The sequence below is a fragment of the Lissotriton helveticus genome, chromosome 1_2, assembly GCF_964261635.1.
Source record: "Lissotriton helveticus chromosome 1_2, aLisHel1.1, whole genome shotgun sequence".
NCBI lineage: Eukaryota > Metazoa > Chordata > Amphibia > Caudata > Salamandridae > Lissotriton > Lissotriton helveticus.
The window spans coordinates 171,845,383-171,867,538 of NC_136058.1; the positions used below are offsets into that span (position 1 = coordinate 171,845,383).

At 46.1% G+C, this 22,156-nt stretch overlaps 1 long non-coding RNA gene across 2 annotated transcripts in view; it reads left to right on the forward strand.

Annotated features, from left to right (window-relative positions):
* Positions 1-975: 975 nt before the first annotated feature.
* Positions 976-22,156, forward strand: part of LOC144807813 (uncharacterized) — a 109,728-nt gene continuing 88,547 nt past the window's right edge. Inside the window, exon 1 of one of the 2 annotated variants that reach the window (XR_013606455.1) lies at positions 976-1,076. This is a non-coding gene — a long non-coding RNA (uncharacterized LOC144807813). The remainder of the gene's footprint in view (positions 1,077-22,156) is intronic. The other variant, XR_013606456.1, reaches the window with a different exon arrangement.

A 22,156-nucleotide genomic window follows, 5' to 3' on the forward strand; every position in this document is an offset into this window, starting at 1 on the left:
TTAAATTTGGGCTGTCTGGGCACCTTTAACACCACTTTTAATGGTGCATATCTGTTGAGGCGCCACTTAGAGGTTTGAGACTCACTCAGGCTGAGTCCAGGTGCAGGTTCAAGATGGTTGGAGCCTTTTTAGTTCCTGAGTTTCTGATCAGGAAGCTAGCCAATTAGCCCTTGGAGTCACTCTGGTAGTCCTAGGTTCAAGAAGTGAACACTGCTCAAGCAGCAGGTCACGTCTCTGAGAGTTCAAGGCAGGCTTCAGGTAGCATAACAGTTCTTCCAGGTGCACCAAAGCAGTTCTCTATAGTACACAACCGGCCACAACAGCAGGCATTCCTCTAAGAGTCTGAGGGTCCTATTACTATACCTTGTGCCTTCTTCGAAGTAGGAGAAGTATCTAGAGCACTCCCTGTGAAGTGCTTGGAATGTCCTGCTTTCCATCCCTGGCTCCAGTCTGGCTGCCTGAACAATAATGTGGTGCCAAGTACTATGCATGAAGCAGGGCACAACCTATTCATTTGCAAATGAAGCTGTGCCCAGTTCTGCCCCCCATTGTGCCATTGATGGCCGAATCCAGGCACACCTAATCCCTCTATTGTGTGGCTCTGTGAGAGGAATAAACAATGTCCCACTGTCAGCTACACCCAGTCATGTGACCCAGGAACAGGCTGTAGCTACAAAATAGCGAGGGAACAACAAAATGCTTGATTGATATTGATTCTGCCTTACTGCAAAATGAGGCGTATCTCATCTTGGAATTTAATAGTGTGGCCACCAGATTAAATGGAAGAACAGAATTGTCCAAAACATAAAGCCTGGGTGAGCAAGGCTTGCATTGCGACAGAAGATAAAACATCCTACTTCAGAAAAAACTGCAAGTCCCATAATGCACTGTGTTGGCATTGGTGTGAACCGTTAATGATGAAGTCACGATTGGCTGCCTTGAGTCATACTGCAACTCCCATGGGCCTATGAGCAGCTAGGAACTTGATCTAGACCAACAGGAAATGTCTGAAATTGCCCTACATCCATGCGTGCAGGCCGTGATTAAATGATTAGGTCCATCGAAATAACTCCAAAGTAAGTTAAAGCAGAAGCGTTCAAGTAATTGCGTACCGCGCCCTGAGAAGCTTGTCATTTAACTGACGGCGTTGCTATTTTTAGGAACGCGTAACAGATTTAACAGAACACCGTAACTGAAACGAGACCGATTCGTGAAGCAAGCACCCGTCATAGTATGTCTTCTTTTATCATAAGTAATTTAGGCAGTGTCAGAACTCGCACAAAAAGTGTAAAGCCCTGTAGCGGCACTAATAGGTAAAAAAAAAGCCTCTCCTTAATTTTGTAGATAAACCAAGAAAGTCTCAGAGAATCGGTAGAATCTACCGTCAAAAACACACCTGGAAGCAACGTTGCGCCGGTGCATGTATACGTTTGAATTGTTATTAAGTTACTCAGGGAAAGGCTGTAAATATAAATAAGTGACCGTCCCTTTTATTTAAACAGGTTTGAGAAATTCAGCACAAGACAGTTCTCAAGCGTTCGCATTGGTGAGACCATCGTCCACCAGGTAATGCGGCCCGCAGAAATATTATTTCACGAAAGTTCAAACTGTTCTGTTGAATTAGAGATTAGGAGGGTAACACGAAACACTGAAAACCTTTCTTCTACACCATTTATCTTTTAGATAACATCAGTTTTTACCAACTACGAAGCCCTGACGAGAGCCCCAGTACTTCATGCCTGGGACTCGAAACGCCTTGGCATTTGGTAAACACTGAGGAACTATGCAGAATTAACTTTAATTCAATTAGAGGGATATGGAATGAACATTATCCCCCACCTCCCCCCCTTCCCCTCCTTCCCCTACGTTTATATCAAAATTGTTCTCAGTGTTTGCACCCTGTGCAGGCAGACTAAGTGGCAGCCTGCCGTGTGCATTTGTAAATAAGAAATGGTGAAAGGACATGTTTGCGAATTGTTTAATGTAGTGATGTTATATGTGCTAATGTTTGTCGCTTATGATTATTACGTAATTATTGAATGTATTGTTTTCTAATGTGTATGTCTTTGGAATGAATGTGTTATTCTTTTCACACGATTGAATTTTTTTTTAAAATAGCACAAAATACTAATGAATGACCAGGTTTAAGAAATAACCTGATCAAACCAAAAAGTTGTGATTTGTTCATTGCTACAAAGCGATAGAATAAAAATCCATAAGGTGTCACGTTTACCCCATTTTGTTTTAATAATTTATATGGCCCTACCTGACCCTGTTCTTCTGGGCCTAACCCCACTTGTTGGTTCAACTTTCTAAAAGTGGCATTTTCAAAATCTGATGTTGCCACTTTAGAGTATTTTAAATTACAATTTCTTGGACACAAACATGATATTTCTACCTGTTCCCAATCAAAAGTTAGCATTTATTAAATGTAAAAAGGCAGCCTAATCTTTTCCTATGGTAGAGGTAGGCCTCACAGTAGTGAAAAACGAATGTGTAAGCTTTTCGCTACCAGGAAATGTTATACATAAAAGTGCATGCCCATTAAAACGTTTAGGAGTAGACAATCCTAAAGCAGACAGGCCATCGATGATGACAACACTGTGCATGGTGAGAGCATGAGTTATAGTTTCTTCAATTAAGTATTACTGGTGAATTTCAGTGTTTTTGAGTTTAGCCCCTTGAACGCTCATGACGAGCACAGCTCGTCATGAGCCATGGTGCTTGTGTGCTCATGACGAGCTGGGCTCGTCATGATCGTTGGAACGCTCGCACGCTGGGCTAATTCCCCTGCTGTGCGAGCGCTCTACACAAACGGGTGTGGTCATGATGAGCTCAGCTCGTCATGAGCACACGACCACCGTGGCTAATGACGAGCTGAGGTCGTCATGAGCACCGGGGCGCTGTGCGCGCCCCTCCTCCCCCCAGCACAGCGGGGGAATGAGCCCTGCATGCAAGGGGTTAAAATGTTACCTTTTCAACTCACAGTTTCACCTAACTAGAACGCCACTTTAACTTTGTTTATTCAGTGAGTTTAGATAGAAATAGATAGACACCCAACATTCTTGTAGGTATATCCATCATTTTGTTCTCCGGCTCAATGTGTGCCACCACCTAAAATTCACTTCTAGAAACACCACTGGAGGATGATGAGCAAGAACCGTTGTGAGTTTAAACCTCTTTGCATCCCCAGCTGCTGTGGTTGAGGCCTTCTGGGACTCTCATCTAGGCCTGAACCTACACACTTGAACAGCACAGTTTCAGGTAGAGGGACATGAGGAGTGAAAGGCGAGGGAGGCGTCTACAGCATCTGCCCTGCATATAGCATGATGGAGACACACTTCTGGAGCCACACTGCTCCAGGAAGCACCTGTTTGAGTTTCAGGGTGTGACAGCATCAGCACATTCTACTCCCCCATCAGCTGTGCACAGTGCTTTCACTTTCTACACCACCACTAGAAATGTCCATGCAACACAGATTTTACCACTATGGGCCATACAATATATAGCATCACTCTATGTAAGCAATGGGTGGCACAACCATAGTCAATCATATGGACCAGAAAGACACCTAACAGCTGAAAGAGATGGTCTTTCAGACACCAGTTGGTAATAGGTTCAGACACATAGGAGGAAAACCAGAAACAGGAATTTCAATAAACAACTGTAAGCAAGTAATGGAGTAGCACCACATAGATTCTTAGTTGCCAGGCTATACCCAAAACAATGAATATAATCCACAACTCAATGAGTACAGGTGTGCTCTACATGGGATTAATTTGGCAAAAGGTGCAATCTTGAAGATGGTGCCCTACTACTGATGGCTAAAGGTAATGCCTCACAGCCAGAGAATTACAGATTAATTGCTCTACTAGACGTTGATGGGAAGGCATACGCAAAAGTGCTTCTGAAAGAGCTAGAGGCATGGATAATAGGCAATCAAATAATACGACAATACCGAACAGGATTTTGGCCGAACTCATCAACAATGGACAACGACATTGCATTATCATAGGTGGCAACTAAGGCTATAGAGGGAGTTACCCCACCCTATACGCTTGCTTCGTCGACTATAGTGCTGCTTTTGATGTTATCGACCGCAACATACTGTGTGCAAAGCTCGCGAAGTGGGGTATAACGAGGAAACTTCTGGCAGCCAATATGTTTCTTTACACTGGTATATGGGTCTGCACTTAGCTCACACAGACACACACACACAACCTCCAAGATCTACACAAACAAAGGGTTAAAACAGGGTTGTGTGATCGCACCAACACTGTTTAACCTATATACTGCGGATTTGGGAGTTGCACTCTTAAAAACCAACTTCTTCCCATCCAAATTGAGTCACCTTAGAATACCTATCATGCAATACGCGGACGATCTTGTCATCCTGGACCAAACCAGAATAGGCATGAAAAGGGCCTTGGTTACTCTTCATCTTTATAACATGGAAAACAAACTTAAAACCAATGCAAATAAAACCAAAGTATTGGTCTTTGGACATAAACCAGAAAAATCCTTGCTGGGCAGGAACATAGGACCTCTAAGAATTGCAACCTCAAACAAGTACACCTACCTGGGAGTACAATTCTCAGATACTGGTTAGATAACACTCCAGGTCAAAACGCTGGAGGCCAAAGTGGCCAAAGCCACACATGCCCTATGCAAATAAACCAGAAGCTTTTGAGCCATTCAACGAAGGACATCCGAAGAGTAATATAAGCCAAGCTATTACCAACTATTAGCTATGGCCATCTGGCCTTCCTTGGCTTATTGTCCGATAACTTGGAGCATTTATATATCATGGCTTTCAGAAAGGTCTTTAGGCTGCCATCTTCGACAAGGTGTACACTGATCCGACTTGAGTTTCATTTAACATCAATGGACATAGAATGTAAAAAAGATATAGTGAAGCTGTATCGTCATGTGACCAAGGCAAGCCCGGGCACCTTGAGGAAAGCTCTTCATATACTCTTCATGGACAAAACAAGTCGATGGGCTAGGTCCCTTGTTTCAGCTAATAACTCACTGTGCCTGCCAGCTGATCACACAACGGTATTTCAACTGCCAACGGTTAGCTTAAAAAACCTGGTAAAAAACAGGGAAAGATCATCTCAAGGAACCAGGACATAGAAACAATCAGAGCTATCCGTGCCGCAGAGGGTCTTGTCAAATTGCATGAAGCCACTCTATGCCAACCATACCGGAGAGCCGGTGTGGGCAGACAAGCTCTTCAAAACGTTCTGAAGACTAGGCTGCTAACTCTACCAATAAAAGACTACAGGACAATGTTCAACCTAAATAAAGTAAGAACCTGCATGGAGGCTCTAACGTACATATATACTACGACAGTACTAATGGAGCTTGCACGTGCTGCGAACTTCTTTGCCGTTGCCGGAAAGACTTTATATCAAACTTAATGAACAAAAAATAACAGCATAATAACAATGTACATGCAAACTGTGATTGAGCATTAACATCACCACTAGCGATCTTGTACTAAGCCCAAAGGTTAAGATCATTGCCATTTTCGCTGAGCATTAATATCACTGCATGATATGGCCATTAGTGATCTTGAAGCAAGCCCAAACAGTTACGATGAACGAGGGCACCGACTGATCAACATATGTATAAGTCACTAGCTGTTTATTCTTTTACAAATAACCGCATTTTAGATGTCTTTTAACTAATCTATTGTTTTAATTATGGAAATAACATGCATTGTATTTGTAAATGAATTTAGGTAATCATACAATAAAGTATTCATTCAGACTGATAGATAATTTGGCCATTAACTGACCTCTTTGTGGTGTAATAGCCCCAGCATGAATTGTGCTGTTAGCCAAAATACTGGCATTGATGAAGGTGCTCCTGGAGACATGTACAGGGCATAATGTGGGTCTGTGAGCTTCAATGGCAAATAAGTGTCCTCAACTGGGAGGGCTGCATGGGGGATGCGGCCAATGCTTGGTATAACAAACAACATTACATCAATTAGAATGACATAGTCTTTCTCAATACTAAAGTGCATTTCAGGGGAAACAACAAGATAATTATATATATCATAATCATTTGATAACCAGCATAATAGCTTGTTGCAACAGCATTCTCTTTCTCTTCGCTAGAATGCATTTAAAAATGTAGCCAACTCGATGTCATAATCATTTAGTTGCTGGAGAAAGAGCAGGGAAGCTTTGCATTGAGAGAACTTATACCTACATAATAGGGGAAATACAAAAATTCTGGTATAGGGTAGGTAATAATTACAAAAAATTACAAAATGGAGTAAGGCACTGAGGTGATTTCTCATCGCATGGGCAAAAACATATATCAGACGAGGAGTAGTACCCTAGCCAAAAACATAACAGCCAACAAATCATACCCAGTCTAAATCTAGTCTGCATTGTTCAATCATAAACATTCTGTACAAAAAGTAAATATGGTGAATACCCTTCTTTTATCTGAATTACAGAATAATCTCTCACAACTGGTTTTACCACATTAACCACCTCTCTGGAAGACTGTCTGTGCTTTAGAAAATAATCCTGAATCCAGATGTTATCTTTTTTTTATTACTAAATCTGGATTTTCAAACATATCGCACAGCCCAGGGACAAAAAAGTATACCTTATGTACTTTAGCCATGGAATTTCCACTCCATGTTTAGAGGAAAGGCATTCTCCTATGATTGCCCGTTTATGCTCAGCTTCGCTATTTCACCATATTGAGCATTAGAGAATCAGGGGGTCTAGATTAATAAAATCTAGTACACGGGTACTCATAGTACGGCCCGTGGGCCGGCAGCAGCCCGGCAAGCCTTCCATGGCAGCCCGCGGGCCATGAGACATCGTACCCGTGTTTTCAAAGAGTATCTGCAAACACTCTGCTGCTCTGTGGGGGCCGGGCGATTAATCCCAGCGAGGCCAGAGTGGAGCTGCGGGGGCGCTAAGAGGAGGTAAAATACAGCAAAGCCCCATTCACATGCAAGTGGTCTTTTTAAAGACCTGTGAAGTGCTTGGGTGGGGATGTGTGTCTGTGCGCACTGGGGAAGCTGTCTTGCTCAGCCCGTGACACACAGGCAGGGTGAGATGACAGAGGGAGGTAGAGGGACAGAGACAGAGGGAGAAGGAGGTAAAGGGAGGGAAGACAGAGACAGAGGGAGGGAAAGGGAGACCGAGAAATGGAGACAGAGAAAGGGAGACAGACAGAGGGAGAAGGGCGACAGAGGGAGGGCGACAGAGGGAGGGCGACAGAGGGAGGGTGACAGAGGGAGGGCGACAGAGGGAGGGCGACGGAGTGAGGGGGACGGAGTGAGGGAGGGAGGGGGTGAGAGAAGGAGTGACGAAAGGGGAGTGTGGGAGTGAGGGAAGGGGAGTGAGTGAGGGAAGGGGAGTGAGGGGAGTGAGGGAAGGGGTGTGAGGGAAGGGGTGTGAGGGAAGGGGTGTGAGGGAAGGGGAGTGAGGGAGGGGGTGAGGGAGGGGGTGAGGGAGGGAGAGTGAGGGAGGGAGTGAGGGAAGGGGAGTGAGGGAGGGAGCGAGGGAGGAGGGAAGGGAGTGAGGGGAGGGGAGTGAGGGAGTGGGAGTGAGGGAGTGGGAGTGAGGGAGTGGGGGTGAGGGAGTGGGAGTGAGGGAGTGGGAGTGAGGGAGTAGGAGTGAGGGAGTGAGGGAGTGGGAGTGAGGGAGTGGGAGTGAGGGAGTGGGAGTGAGGGAGTGGGAGTGAGGGAAGGGGAGTGAGGGAAGGGGAGTGAGGGGGGAAACACCCTATACGCAGGAACCACCGCCAAACTGCAGAAACTACTACAACGCATACAGAATGCCTCCGCACGCCTCATCCTAGACATTCCTCGCCACAGCCATATATCCGCCCACCTGAAACTCCTGCACTGGCTCCCCATCAGCAAGAGGATCACCTTCAGGCTCCTCACCCACGCACACAAAGCCTCCACAACATGGGCCCCGACTTCCTCAACAGCCGCCTCTCGTTCTACACGCCCACCCGTCAGCTCTGCTCTGCCAGCCTCACCCTCACCACCGTCCCAAGGATCCACAGAACCACCGCAGGAGGAAGATCGTTCTCCTACCTGGTGGCCAAAGCATGGAACTCCCTCCCCGCACACCTCAGAACTACCCATGACCATCTCGCCTTCAGGAAACGCCTCAAGACATGGCTCTTCGAGCAGCAGTAACTCCCCCCCCCCCCCCCCTCTCCTCAGCGCCTTGAGACCTGACGGGTGAGTAGCGCGCTCTATAAATGAACTGATTGATTGATTGATTGATTGAGTGAGGGAAAGAGGGAGGGAGGGAGGGAGAGGGTGAGGGAAGGGGAGTGAGGGAAGGGGAGTGAGGGAAGGGGAGTGAGGGAAGGGGAGTGAGGGAAGGGGAGTGAGGGAAGGGGAGTGAGGGAAGGGGAGTGAGGGGAGGGGTTGAGGGGAGGGGGGAGGGATGGGGAGTGAGGGAAGGGGAGGGAGAAAGGGGGAGCAAGGGAGGGGGGAAGGGAGTGAGGGGAGGGAGTGACAGAGGGGGTGAGGGAGGGGGTGAGGGAAGGGGAGTGAGGGAGTAAGCAAAGGAGAGTGAGGGAGTAAGGGAAGGAGAGTGAGGGAAGGGGATGGAGGGAGTGAGGGAAGGGGAGTGAGGGAAGGGGAGTGAGGGAAGGGGAGTGAGGGAGGGAGAGAGGGAATAGGGGGAAGGGAAGGGGAGTGAGGGTTAGGGAGGGAAGGAGAGGAAAGGAGAGGGAAAGGAGAAAGAGAGGGCGTGAGACAGTCAGAATGAGGGAGAGATAGGGAGAGAGAGGGAGTGAGACAGAGGGAGACTGGGGAGGGAGGGAGGGAGGGAGAGAGAGGGAGACAGAGAGAGAGATAGAAAGAGAGGTGTGTATGCCGGGTCTGGTAGCTCAGTGGACAAAGGCGTCTGCTGCAGAGACCTGTGTTCAACCTCATGGTCAAATCTTTTTGTTGTTGCTCTAGACCCGCCCCCTCTCCCACTGACCCTGCCCCCACCGGTGCGGCCCTCAGACACAAACCACACTGTAAATTTGGCCGCCGAGAGAAAGTTTGTGAGTACCCATGATCTAGTACATAGTCCAACCCTAATTCCTGGTGCAAGCAGAAGTGTGAAATCGATAGGGGAACCCCCAACAGGCAACAACAGAATCTGTTATCCTCAACCTGGATCACCCCAACCTCTCTATAGGCCTGGATCTCCATACCATATGTCACAGTTGGAATACACTTCCTTTTTGTAAACTTCCTGAATTGGAGCAACCAGTACATGCGGCTTCTAAGGCAGGGGGAACAAGAGCAGGCCTCAAAATCCAGGCCATAAAACTTATTTTAACCCTAATGCTCACCTGAACCTTATGTTTCATTAATTGTTCCATGTCGTTTTTTTAATACTAACTCCACATGTTATTGTAGTTCACAACACACATAAACCAAAAAGTAATGTTATTGTAAAACGACCACTAGTCCTAACCCTCATTTAATGACAGTTATACTAACCCTATTCCTAAAGTGTTAACAAAACATTTCTTTACAATGTATTAAGTTGACCCTTTTACCCTAATTCTAAATTCTTGTTAGTTAATTTTCTTTATCCTGATATTTTGGGAGAAGTAATGGTATTACAATGACAAAGTAACAGGGACGATGTTAAGAGAGGGAAAATCAGAGTAATTAAATTACTGACAAGTAATTAGAGCAGTCAAGCACCCACGTGTAAACATGAGATGACTGAGTCAGACATTCATTTTTAGAAGAATAAATGCCAGGGGCCAACGTTTTGCTAAGAAGCCAGTGGCAGGCGCTATCTAACGTCAGGCAGCATAGTACTTTGGGGCATATTATCAAGAGCCATTATGCAGCTTTTTTGGCTTTAAAAGCCAAAAAAGCGGCGAAAATTACTTCGCCCTATCTACAAGGGGATGCTAACATGCATTAGCGCATGTTAGCGCCTGTTTCCCCAAAGCCTCGCTTTGCATCTCCAATGAGATGCAAAGTGGGCGTCACTGGGCAGTACTCCTTGTAAACTATCTCTGATGTGCACATCACGATATTTACACGGAGGCCCACGCATTTTTGCAGATGTTTGTTTTTGGCAAAAACCGCGTTTTTTGCCAAAAACTAACATCTGCAAAAATGCGGACTTAGGTATACTTACCATTGGGGGTGGATTATGCTCATACGACCACAGGGTCGCATCACCAAGGTTATTGCCGTTTTCCATTGAACATCGCTGAAAAAACAGAGTTGTTCCATGGAAAACACAGCTATCGCTGGGATAATTATCGCCGTAGCGCAATGCGTTGTTAATACAGCGCTAGCATGGTGATAATTACCAGCGATAACCTGTGATAGCATTTTTCACGCTGAGTGCGGCCAGCGATAATTATCGCTGCTGCTTGATGATATGCCTTGGTTCCATCACTTGCTCTTTCATCCATCACCAGAGACGTTCTGCCCCTTTATTTCACTCTTTCATGCTCTTTTTCACCAGTACTTTCTTTCCTTGCAGCTATTTTTCACCTGTCTTTTCTCCATTGTCCTTCTTTTGTGCTTTTCTCTTGCTATGGGTCAAAGTCTGGTGAGATAAAATAAGTGCTATCTCCAAAAAGGAGTACCGGTGTGCCTCACCTGTTCACATTAAGCACTGGATTGAGTCCACGTTGAGCCTTCAACAAATTATTCTCATAAATATGTTGAAATATTGCCTCAAACAAAAAAATCTTTCAAGTTTAGGTTTTGAATGAATATCACACTTTCAGTGAAGTAGAAGCACATGAGAAGTAAACAGGAAATAGGGCAGAGTCACACAAGCGAGCTGTATTAAATTGAGATCCATTATTTTTTCTGTCACATCACTGTGCATTCTAGAGCTATTTAAAGGAAAAGCAGCGTTCCATGAAATTAACATTTTTCCATGAAAACTCAAGTAAAAAGGTCTAGCGTTAGTCAAGTCCCTTTGTTTTAACTCAGATTTTATGTATATCATGTTTACTTATAGGGGCTTCCAGCCGGCCCGCTTTATCCTTTGGTGTGGTGTCATTCACAATTTTCTCCCACCCTCTAAAGGATGTAGGATGAGGCAGTAGGTCAATACACGTCAGCCAGTGGCTTACTCCATTGTGAGTGATGGCATACTGCCATCTCAGAAGCAACACAACCAAATAAAGCACTTCCCTTCGGTATCAGGGAATGCTATGGCAGAGCGTGCCTTTAGCTTTTTGCTTTTAGCCAATGTTTGATTTTATTATTGGCGCTTACCCGGCAGATACTCAAAAATAAACGTTGACAAAACCATGACAAAATAAACACTAGCAACAGCTGGCAGCCAATGCCTTAACTATTGGCTTTACCAATGGTTCCTTTCTTAGTTGGGTGCTGGAACTCAGAAACATTCCGTTACTTGCTTTCAGATTCCCAAGCAACACTGTGTACAAAGATGTCAGTGCTCAGTTCAAACATTTATCAGAACAATATCTGCCGGCAGACCTAGTGATCCATGCATGATGGGGAACATTTTGTCTCCTCTTTTTTGGCAGTTAGGTGGATTACCGGGTGACCTCGCTGACTCATGCGCATTTATTTTAAAGAAAAATGTGACCTCAGTTGTTTATTTTTAGGAACCTAATTTTTCATGAGCTGTGGTCTACCTTATACAGGAGTGTCCGACACAGGTTGAGGGTGGCTGACTACTCGTAAGATTTTCAGACTAACCCGTCAGTATGTAAAGGCGTGTCCATTTTATGATTTCTTTTTTATTTTCAAAAATCTTTATTGAAGGCAAGAATCATTGACCACAGCATAGTGCCTACATCCCTGGGCGTGCCGGCAACGCAAAGTTCTGGTATGTATAGCAATGTAGACGAGGGAAAGATACACAGCAAGCCGCCTACAACCACATCGGGCCGGCCGTGGCAGGTGGGATGAAGTTAGCTAGTAGCACTAGACGCTCATGAGCAGTTTGATCCACACAAAAAAGGGGAAAAAAGGAAAACTGTTGAAATCAATATCATTACCACTTGAGCACAGTTATATGTAGAAGATGCCGGGGGGTGTGGTTTGGACGCCGAAGAAGATGGCAGCCTGAACCCTCTTCTCCTCCCGTGGTGCCGAGTCTCCATATGATCGCTGTACTTTCCTGCTATCGCCGACTCTCTCCGATGGTGAAGTGAGGCGGCGGAATTCTTCAGGCAGCTAGCGGTGCTACTCTGGACTTTGGGGAGCCTGCCTAACCGCCAATCTGGAGATCAGAGACCTCGGCCGCATGAGAGCCCTCGCGGTTCTCTGCCTGGCCCATTGACGCATCGATCTTCTGCCCTCACCTCCCGAGAACTGCCCGGCTCCCGATGCTCCTCACACCGGCCCGCTTGGCTGATACTGCTTGATCTTCCGGCGAATGCAGTCCCAACGTGTGCCGCAACCTGGCTTGACCGACCTTCTTTATTTATAAGGTACGGCGCGTAGCAGCAGACAAAATGGCGGCCGCCCGACCCTTTGCTGGCCCGACTTCCGCGAGGCGAATGCCTTTGTTTCCCCGGGAGGCCTAATAGACACTGCATACTAATGGGCAGATGACGCCCTGCTTCCACGAATGCCTAATTACTACTATAGAAGGCTTCTACCCCACTCTGCCTTGTGGATGCCTGCCTGCCATATTATAGGCCCAGCGCTCATGAGTCTCTACAGGCACTACATCATGGTTAAAATCTTGTATGCCTCTGAATGGAGCCATCCTTAGTGCTGCATTATTTCTTGGTGCCCATATTGTGCTCTATTATCTAGATACCACAATGTACTAAAGAAGGTTCCATCCCATTTTCGACTATGCCGGACCCTAAAATGGCCGACGCTTGTGACGCTCCCATTGAAATCGACTGCTACCACATTTGAAGCTGTCTTTTGGTTGTTCTGGTGTTTGGATGGGCAACAACTAGCTCCTGATGTGGTCATCAGTGTCAATCTTGCTTCACTAAATCGATACTTACTCAACCCATACTTCATTCAGTCACTCACGTCAAGTCTGGCCTCACTCTCTGACCTTCTACTTATCTAGAATTTTCGGTCAAATCGCAGCTCATGCAGCCTGTGCAGGCTTCTAGATAACGGTGGCCAACCAACCAATCAACTGCGCTAATCCAAGACATACCACTGTGCTGTCGCTGCTCTATCGATCGTTCACAAGTCGCCAAGGCTGCCCTTCTAGATAACGGAGGCCAACCAACCAACCAACTGCGCTAATCCAAGACATACCACTGTGCTGTCGCTGCTCTATCTATCGATTGTTCACAAGTCGCCAAGGCTGCTCTCAAACTCTAACCATGGGAAAAAAGGAGGCCAAGAATCTGAAACGGCTGAAGGCTGACGCGTCGAATCCAGTTTCACCAATCAAGGGCACGCGTGATATTAATGCGACGCTGGACACAATTCTACTCAAACTTGCTGAAGTCCATGAAATCACAAAGTCTACTAGAGAAGAGATTGCTGCGGTGCGACAAGACATTAAAGATACTAATGTCAGGCTCTCAGAAACCGAATGCAGAATCAGCCAACTTGAAGACTCAGAGGTGAAGGTGAACAAGTCCCTTAAAGAACTCTCATTATCTACTACATCCATGTCACAACGCATCTCTGAATTGGAAGATACAAATCGCAGAGGGAATTTGCAAATATTTGGTATTCCGGAAGGGGCAGAGGATAAAGACGGATCGTGCATACCTTTTCTGCAATCCTGGTTCCCGCAGGCCACCGACCTCTCCTTCGCCACTCCGCTGGAGTTCGACTGAGCCCACAGGGTTCCGGCCCGTATCACGCCTGGTCAAAGGGGCTCTAGACCGATTGTCTGTAAACCACTTAGGTATCAGCACGTGGAGCAAATTTTATTGTTAATGTGCAAGCATAATCACATCTTATGGAAGACCAATAAAGTATACATCTCTCAGGATTATTGCAAAGAAACTGTCAACTTGAGAAAAAACTTTCTGGCCCTCCGCCCACGACTTCGCACGCTTGATTACCAATATGGCTTCGTAGGCCCTGCACATTTCCGAGTGATGATCCAAGGGGTGCCACAAATATTCACTGATCCATCGCATCTGAAGAAATTTCTGGACGGTCCAGATGAATCATCTATGGACACTGCTTCATCGAATGCTTCCGGTGCTGGCACATAGATCATGAGATCGTGTGGCTCATGGTGCGCTTAGAGTGATCCACCTGCAATCACTCTGCAATTACTCTGTCATTCCCTTTGTCTATTGATCAACGCATAGTGATAGTCTATTCCTATGTCTCATTCCACGTTGGATTACTGTCCACTGTCTTCATCATACCTCACGGCGTCTGCTCATCTCCATTGTCTTATGTTACAGGAATGGTTGGCGGTGTGGTAGGACGCTCTTTTTCCTTCTTAAAATGTCTACACTGCTGTGATGCCACCTCCACTGCATGCAAACAAGAGACGTGGATGCCTGCCATGTTATCCATTTGAACTTCATGTGTCTATTCAATAAGGGGGTGGTCTGGAATCTATGAGGGATTTGTAGCGTGGCTGAACATTACTCGTCAAATTGATCTGCACAGCAGCATGTTATGCTTTTAGTATACTTCGTCTGCTCTGGTGTAGTTTGATCTTATGTTGAAATGTAGCAAATCTGGCTTCAGAACTGCCACTTTGTCATGAGCCTAACTTAATGTTCTAACGGTTAATCTAAAGCAACCAATACATGTTATCTCATACCGCGCTTGCGTGGTTGGTGAGTCGGGAGTGTTGAACTGACTGCCTTATTGTGTTCTTTTTATTGAAACAAATGTGACCGATTTTCTAGTTACACTTAATCACTTGGAGTGATGCACTCAAGACTTGTTCTGATGTTCCTAATGCTTGTTTATGTTACACGCTTTACTTCCTGCAAGAAGCAAGCAGGGATATCATATAACTGCCACGGGAGAGGGGACCTGGTGTGGCTACTTCTCCCTGGTCGCCATGTCCTAAGTGTACTTTTGGGGTGGAGAGAGTGGGTCTGGGTTGTGGGTGGGTTTGGGGGGGTTCTTGGTTCTACCTCTATTTATTATTTTATCTTTGTTTTTGCTTTTGACTCTCCGTTTACCTTTGTATTCATGCAGCAACATTCTATATCTCAGTGTCCATGACAGTGCTCACCCTGTGTTCATTCTTCATTGCCTGTCCATTTTCTGGTCTTTTTGGCATCACCTTTGAGAGTTGTATAATGTTCTGCACAATTTGCGCTACGAATAGCGTGGCGTATTACACATCATACCTCCTCACTCCTCATGGCCTTAAATAGACAATCCATTAAGATAGTGTCACTCAACATAAAGGGTATCAACCACCCAATCAAAAAAAGGAAAATTTTAGACTATCTACACAAACAAAAGGGTGACATTGTATTATTACAGGAAACTAAAATTGACTCGTCCCAATTTAACTCTATGAAAAATAAATGGTACAGTGAGGCAATTGGATCCGATGCCTTGGGAAAAAAGAACGGGGTTCTCACTTTAAATGCGAAGAGAGCCAATATTGATGTTTTACACAGTACTGCCGACACAAAAGGTAGATGGGTCTCCACAAAATTGTCAAAGGACAATAAAGAGTTTTATGTGACTAACATCTATGCCCCCAATAAGGACGACCCAGGATTTTGGAAGGAACTCTGTGCCTATGTTGACACCATACCAGATACTGCAACACATGTCTTTGGTGGTGACCTTAATCTCCCTATGGATCCTATTTTAGATAGGGATTCCCGCTGCTCTTTTTGGTCAAACAACTCACACAAAGCACTCGTCAATCTCTGCTCCAGCTTTAATTTAATTGACTCATGGAGACTGTTGAACCCGACAGGTAGAGACTATATCTTTTACACTTCACCTCACGACTCATATTCACGCATAGATTATTTACTCGCTTCTGGCCACTCCACTGCCGACATTGAAGACACTTCCATTGAAACGCGTGTAATTTCTAATCATTCATGCATTACGACGACTCTGGCATTGCACAATGTGGTTAGGAGGTCAACTCTTTGGAGATTCAACAACGCGGTTTTGAAAAAGGAGGCAAATAGAGTGGCTATAGAATCGGCCATAACTGATTATCTTATTCATAACAAAAAGGGGGATACAACAGATCTAACAAGATGGGAAGCACTTAAAACAACGGTCAGGGGGGTATTAATCAAAACTTGTGCAGCCATGAATAAGGATGCTAATATCACCCTACAGCGCTTAGAAGAGGAGATCTCAGTGCTAGAAAAGCGGCATATAGCTTTTAAAGACCCTTTGGCCCTAAATGACTTGATGAACAAGAAATACGAATACAACAAAATAGTAAGTGAAAGGGCAGGTGTGTGGCTTCAACACCACAAGAACTTTAGGCTTTGTCATACTAATAAGGCAGGGAAGAGCCTTGCTTCTTACTTGAAAATCAAGCTACAACAAACGGCTATCAAGAGCATTGTGGATAAGCTAGGGACTCCGCACTTGGACCCTACCAAAATTGCCGACATCTTTAAGAACTTCTATAGTGACAGTAAAAACCTGGAGATCGATGGTTCTAAACTAGGGAAAAATTTAGACAACTGTAAGCTCCCTTCTCTTTCGACGGAAGACCAGATCGAGCTCAACCGTCCCATATCCTCTGATGACATCGCCCAAATCATTAAATCTCTTAAAACCGGGAAAGCACCGGGCCCTGACGGGTTCAGCGCTACGTTCTATAAGAGTTTTTCCTTTTCCCTAAAGGAACCTCTCAAGGACTTATACGAGCACTTTACCATAAGTGGCCAAGTCCAAGGCACCCCAGCAGAGGCTATCATTGCGGAAAGACCCGACGTCCCCGAAGAACTACAGGCCGATATCCTTGATCAACCGCAATTGTAAGATTTACGCCATGATTCTGGCCAAGAGGATTCAAAAGGTTTTGCCCCAACTTGTTCATCCGTCACAAGTGGGGCACACACATTAGAAAGAGCGAAGTTCACTACCTCCCCTACGGTGGCTGTGACCTTAGATGACAAGAAGGCCTTTGATAAGGTCGATTGGTCTTACTTGGAAGCCACTTTACGGAAATTCAACCTGGAGTCCGATTACATCCGTATGGTGATGGCCTTATACTCTAACCCATCGGCGAGAGTAAGAGCAGGCGGATGTCTGTCGGATTCATTCGACCTGAAACAAGGCACGAGACAGGGCTGTCTCCTTTCTCCCTCCCTTTTCTCTTAGCAATTGAACCCTTCCTTTATTCTCTCCGGAATAATGATTTGATTAAGGGTATCTGCTTTGGAAATCTCACAGTCAAAATTTCGGCTTATGCTGACGATGTTTTGGTGGTTTCGGAGAACGCAGACCTGGCAATCCCCGCACTGATGTCCTCTATTGCAGACTTTGCAGAAGTATTAGGCTATAAGCTTAATAAGGATAAGACAGAGGTTAAACTACTTAATAATATAGGTGAGAAGAGCGTTTTAGGAGATTCTGGCTTATGCTGGCAACCGAAGAGCTTTAAATACCTAGGTATAGAGTTTGAGAAAGATTTAATCAGCACTCCCTTGTCAATTGTTTGATAAGTATGCTACCTATGCTACTTTACGATGATTTCCTCAACAAGACATATAAGCTTTTTAACACCTTTTTGTGGCAGGGAAAGAACCCAAGAATCTCCTTGCGGAAACTCCAACTTCCAAAAGACAAAGGGGGGATTGGTCTACTAAATTTCAGATGCTATCAGACGGCTTACCTATATAAGCAAGGGGCGAACTGGTTCCAAGCACATCAGGACTTCACTCCTATATGGGTCCAAGTCGAGAAGTCTATCATTAACAACCTCCCGCTCTTCGCCATTATATCTATGGATGTCACTGTGTTTCCTCACTCCAAGTATATCTTTCTTAACACTAAACTGGCACTTCTTAACCTAGAGAGACATTGCAAAGTTAAAACCAAATTCTCCAAGTCCAACTTAACCTTGTTCTGGTTTAATCCGGCCTTTAAGGATGAAGGTAAATACCTCTTATGGGAAGAGTGGTCTAAGAAAGGGCTGAACTTACTGAAGGACATTTACGATGGGTCTTCACCTCTAGCTTTTGCCTCCTTACAGACACGGTTTGATCTCCAACCACTTGATTTCTATAGGTTCCTACGTCTCAAATCCCTTGTCTCTGCCAGAGCCATCTTGCCACACGCACCTACACTATGCAGTAAACTACTTCAGCTTATGTCTCTAGGCCACATGGTTTCGAAAGTTTATAACATTCTTTCCCCAATGCCTCAGAAGGCTCACAGGAAGTGCGAACTAGACTGGGAGAATGAAACTAACTCCTCTAATAATGTTTTTTTTTTTTTTTTTTAGTAAACTTTATTGTCAGGAAGGCAAAAAAGACATTCACAGTAACTTCATGAATTAGCAGTTTGACATTATAGCATACTTTTATCAGAGATACAGATAATTCCCATTTCGTTCAGATGGCCGAGTCTACTGCACTAGTATGAATATGAAGAGAATAAACGTCATTGTGTAGTGCAGATTCTTATATGCCAACATGTCAGTCCCGGTTCCAGGTCGTAGTTTGCCCACTTACGATACAGCAAGTTGTGTTCAGCAAGGTCAACTAATCAAACGAAAATCACAACTACAAAAACTCAACTAAGGTCATCATCACAATCTAATGCTAAATCTTTACATAGACATTTTTCATCCATTGCACATAGTTTTTACACTCATTTAAAGGCACTCCCGTGTTCCCGCTTCTTCCCACCACAACTCAGAGCCTCAAGCACTAGTTCACCCCTCCTAATCATCCTCTTCCTCCGATTCCAAGTCCTCGCTCTCTGGCAAGGGCACACATGGTTCCCCCCTGTATTTATTCCATGGCAACCACACTTTATTCCATTTACGGGGACAGGCCCGCAGCATATATACTGCCCTCTCCCTTACCATTAGAAGGTCCATATTTCTAATCCAGCCATGCTTCGTAGGCACCTCCGGGGCACCCCACTTCTGTGCAATGTCTCTTTTGGCCACTGTCACTGCCAACGTGACCCACAATTGACCATACCTGTTCAGGTCAGTAGGGTCCCAAATGTTTAACAAGCATTTACGGGGTTCAGGAATGAGTGACACCTCAAGAACTTGGGATATTGTGCGCATAATTTGCTTCCAAAGTTCCTGGATCAACGGGCAATCCCACAGTGTGTGGAGCAAAGTACCTTCCTCCCCGCAGCCTCTCAGACAGAAGGGGTGTGGTGCTCTCTGTATTTTGTGTAGAAGTGTCCTGGTGTAGTAGGTGCGGTGTAGGATCTTGAGCTGGACTAACCTGAATCTGGCCGAGATGCCCACTTCCCTCGGCGATGCCAACGCCTCATTCCACTCTGTGTCATCCATGTCCCCTATGTCTTCAACCCACCTCTCTCTAAGTGTCTGCGTAGGGATTGTCAGGTTGTTAACCAGTTTTTTGTACGTAAGAGAGGTCGCCTTCTGCTCCATAAATTCTGTTAACAATCTGTCCTCCAATGGGGACGATTCTGGGAGTGTGGTGTCAAGTGGAATGGCTTGTAGTAGGGCGTGACGGATTTGCACATACCTGAATGTTTCATTGGGGCCCATACCATACTGCTGCTGCAGCTGTGAGAATGTAATCACCGAGCCCTTATCCCAAAGATCTCCCACCACCGAAATTCCAATTTGATCCCAGCGTGTGAAGCCCTTACTGACCCTCAAGTTTCCTAACGATTTCGCGTCCCACAACGGCGTCATTCTAGTGATCTTCCCCTTCCACCCCAGTCGTGATTGCGCTGTATGCCATAAGGTAGCTGTATGTAACGTTGGTCCAAGCAATTTTCGAACCTGTGAGTGGTTGTATAACACTGAAAGCATGCCGTCCGTCCCCAACTGCGACCAGTCCGCTTTATAAGCAGGGTCATCCCTTGGGACATGGATCCAGTAATTAACTACCTTAAGTTGGGATGCCCAATAGTATAGTTGAAGGTTGGGTAGTGCGATCCCTCCGTCAAACCAGCTGCGAACCAGCTTGTCATGTGCTATACGAGCTGGGCCATTGCCCCACAACAGAGCAGATACTAGCGCCTTGACTTGTTGGAAGTAGCGTGGAGCTACTACATGAGGGGTGTTTTCCAGCACATAGAGAAATCTAGGTAGAGCCATCATTTTATATAACGCTGCCCGCCCAAGGAGGGTCAGCGGAAGGGTAGCCCAATATTTAACGTCCGCACGCAGACGCGTCAGAGGCGGCACTAAGTTCGCAGCGTAGAAGTCCGCCGCGGTAGTGGCGATGAAAATGCCCAGGTATTTAAAGGAGCCGGTCGCTAATTGCAGGGGGCAGTCATTCCGCAGTAACGGCTCCTGGCCTTTAAGGACAAATATTATGGATTTGGACCAGTTTAGGGTGTAACCGGACGCCTTCCCGTGCTCATCGCACAGAGCCAGCAGGGCAGGAATCCCGTCATCGGGATTGGTCATGTAAATCAGCATGTCGTCCGCATATAAGGAGACTTTATCTTCCCACCCGCCCTCCCAGGTGATGCCCCGAAACAGTGGTGTCGCTCTGAGTAGGATAGCTAGCGGCTCCAGTACCAGCGCAAAGAGCAAGGGGGACAATGGGCACCCCTGCCTGGTCCCTCGTCCCAGGGGGAAGGTCTGTGAAATGTGACCATTCGCCACCACCTGTGCCATGGGTGACCTATATAGCAGCCGTATCCATGCTATAAATTTTGGGCCGAAGCCCATACGAGCAAGGACCGCAAATAGATATTCCCATTCCACCAGATCGAAGGCCATTTTGGCGTCAAGAGATAAAATGACTGCCTGTTCTGAAAGGAGATGCGCTCGCGCCAGGACCCCATGCACTCTCCGCAAATTCAGCGACGTGCTTCTGTGTGGCATGAAACCCGATTGATCGGGGTGTATGAGGGTCTGCAGATGCTTAATCAGGCGACTAGCCAGGAGTTTCGCTAGGACCTTTGCTTCCACGTTAAGCAAGGAGATAGGTCGGTACGAGGAGCATGCCGTCTGCGGCTTGTCCGGCTTAGGAATGGTGACTATCGTGGCCGTGCGTTGGTCCAAAGGGAGTTCAGCTATGCCCAAACTCTCTACATACATATCTAGCAGGGGTTTGCTCAACATGGGAGCCGACGCCTTGTACCATTCCACGGGTATCCCGTTAGGTCCGAGTGCCTTTCCGGATCGCAACGACAGTATTGCCAATTGGATTTCGTCTGTGGTTAAGTCAGTGTCTAGTTCCTGCCGCGCGTCCTGCGAAAGTTCGGGGACAGCAATGTGATCAAGCGATGCTAACGCCTCCCGTTCTGTGACAGCCCGAACCGGTGTGTATATTTCCTGATAATGTCTTGCCAAGGTGCAAACTATATGCTCAGGGTGTGTGTGCAGCTGTCCATCCTGTGCATATATTCTCTGAATACCTTTGTTACAGCCACTCCTTTTGTCTAGCCAAGCCAGCATTTTCCCTGCTTTATCGCCCAAGTCATATACCCTGTGTGCGGTGCTTGCCAAGTGTCCCTTGGTAACCATTGTAAGATGGGCCAAATGTTGTTGTTGACTGAGGTGTAGCGCATGCGCAGTGGCAGGGGTGGGGTCGGCCATGTGCGCAGTGTTTGCATCATGTAATGCCAATTCCAATTGTGCGAGGTCCCTTCTGGAGTCTCGTTTGTGTCCCGTGATAGCCGCTATCGCTGCGCCGCGCAAGACTGTTTTGTACGCCTCCCAGAGCACCGAGGGTGAGGAAACTGTGCCTACATTTTCTGTAAAATAGTGAGACGTGGCCAATTTAAGCTTTTTCCTAACAGCAGGGAGTTGTAAGTAATTGGGATATATAGGATAGATCCTGGCACGTTTTCTCTCCTTAGTCGTAATGTGGAGGGATATTGGGGAGTGATCAGATATACCTCTAGGCAGGATCTCTAGTTTGTCTACCGATCCCAGTCCCATCCCCACAAAGAAAAGATAATCAATACGTGAGAGGCTGTTATGTGTAGCTGAGTAATGTGTGTATTGAGTCGCTGTGGGGTTTAATTGACGCCAAACATCAGTGAGGCCTAGCGCGGTCAGAAAACCAGGAAGCGTGGCTGTCCCCCTCGGGCGGTCTCGCATGGGAAAGGTGTCCA